General features: G+C 38.4%; 1 long non-coding RNA gene across 1 annotated transcript in view; it reads right to left on the bottom strand.

Annotated features, from left to right (window-relative positions):
• The window catches only part of LOC108663387, a 9,378-nt gene continuing 8,412 nt past the window's right edge, over positions 983-1,948 (bottom strand). The window contains exon 3 of the long non-coding RNA XR_001929366.1: positions 983-1,107. This is a non-coding gene — a long non-coding RNA (uncharacterized LOC108663387). The remainder of the gene's footprint in view (positions 1,108-1,948) is intronic.

Below are 1,948 nucleotides of genomic sequence, written 5' to 3'. Positions count from 1 at the left end.
GGTGTAGAGCTACAAACCCTTACTTTCTAGGATGCAACTCCGCGATTAATTCTCGTCTTAATCAACTATCAACAAACTGTCCTGAGCCTGAAAAATAGATAGGAAAAGGGGTGAGATTACATAATCCCAATGAGTAAATAATTACCATCAAAAGCATCTAAAGCCGAGTAGACAATGACAATATAAAAACATTATATCTCAATAATGTTCATAACGTAAAATTCGTTTCAATCTATACCAAACAATTTCTTTTCGTCAAAATCTCCCAGCTTATGAATTTCTTAAACTTGGCCCCTGCCAAAATCATTCTTGCGGGTACCTTCGTCAAGGTATCCCACTAAGACTGCCAAGGCTGTTAAGTGTCTCATACCCATAAACATGTTTTCGCATTTGACACACAGCCGTTCCTTGACGTTGGCTGAGTCTCACTCTCATGTGGTGATCCGAACGTGAGGTGCACTCAAATCTTACCTTAGGAGATACTTTATCCAACATCTCCTCCGGGAGGTAAGTATATAATTAGGTTATCGTGCCCCTCTCATAGGCAGTCCACGAAAATCCCCACCACTACTGTCACGACCCGAAACTCCCATCGAGCCCGTGACAACCGTCACGACGTCCCGATAGGCACTCATTACCCCGAATGCCGATCGAAACTCCGCAAGGCTTAGCATCAGCTTCCGCATCTCCCTAGTGAACGATAGTTATTAAATCTCACATTTCAAAAAAAATCATAAGTCATTTCCAAATCAAAACAATAAAATATTACTTTCTGGCTCACAAGGGCATTTTCATCATTTTTCTTCGAAAATACCGAAACTCGCCAAAAACATGGTGTAAAAGCTAAATATTAATTAAAATAATCTATTTTAATGCAAAACAATATATATATATTTTTGAAACATCAAAAATTAATTATCTGCACATAAAAACAAAATAAATTTATACATACTGTAATATAGAAAACTAAAGTATGCAATTTAAATTACAATGACACGTGGGTCCCCAAATAACTAAGAAGATGTAAGGCTACGAACCCTTACTTTCTAGGATGCAACTCTGAGATTAATTCTCGTCTTAATCAACTATCAACAAATTGTCCTGAGCCTGAAAAATGGATAGGAAGAGGGGTGAGATTATGATTACATAATCCCAGTGAATAAACAATTACCATCAAAAGCATCTAAAGCTGAGTAGATGGAGACTATAAAAACGTTATATCTCAATAATGTTCATAACACAAAATTCGTTTCAATCTATACCAAATAATTTCTTTTCATCAAAATTTCCCGACTTATGAATTTCTTAAACTTGGCCCCTGCCAGAATCATTCTCGCAGGTACCTTCGTCAAGGTATCCTACTGAGACCGCCAAGGCTGTTTAATGACCCATACCCATAAATATGTTTTCACATTTGACACACAACCGTTCCTTAACGTTGGCTGAGTCTCACTCTCACGTCGTGGCCCGAACGTGAGGTGCACTCAAATCATACCTCAGGAGATACTTCACCTAACATCTCCCCCCGGAGGTAAGTATATAATTGAGTTACCGTGCTATTCTCATAGGCAGTCCACGGAAACTCCCACCACTGTAGTTACCGTGAGGTGCATTCAAATCTTACCTCAGGAGATACTTCATCCAACATCTCCCCCCGGAGGTAAATATATAATTGGGTTACCATGCCCCTCTCATAGGCAGTCCACGGAAACCCCCACCACTGTAGTGACCGTTTAATATACCACCAAACCCATAAAAATTTCAGTAGCATAATATGGCGAATAAAATGTAATTCAGTCTACCGAGATCAATCCAAAACTGTTCATATATTTCATGCCAACCCAAAAAATTTAGCCATCATGCTACCATAGTGTCATAAGCCACAATTTCAATAACATATAAAATCATAAATTCAACACAGTCTCCATATACTCAATTTTCCCAAAAC

The sequence above is a fragment of the Theobroma cacao genome, chromosome 9, assembly GCF_000208745.1.
Source record: "Theobroma cacao cultivar B97-61/B2 chromosome 9, Criollo_cocoa_genome_V2, whole genome shotgun sequence".
Classification (NCBI taxonomy): domain Eukaryota; kingdom Viridiplantae; phylum Streptophyta; class Magnoliopsida; order Malvales; family Malvaceae; genus Theobroma; species Theobroma cacao.
The sequence above is the reverse complement of the archived record's forward strand: the minus strand, read 5'-3'. Positions and strand labels throughout refer to the sequence as shown.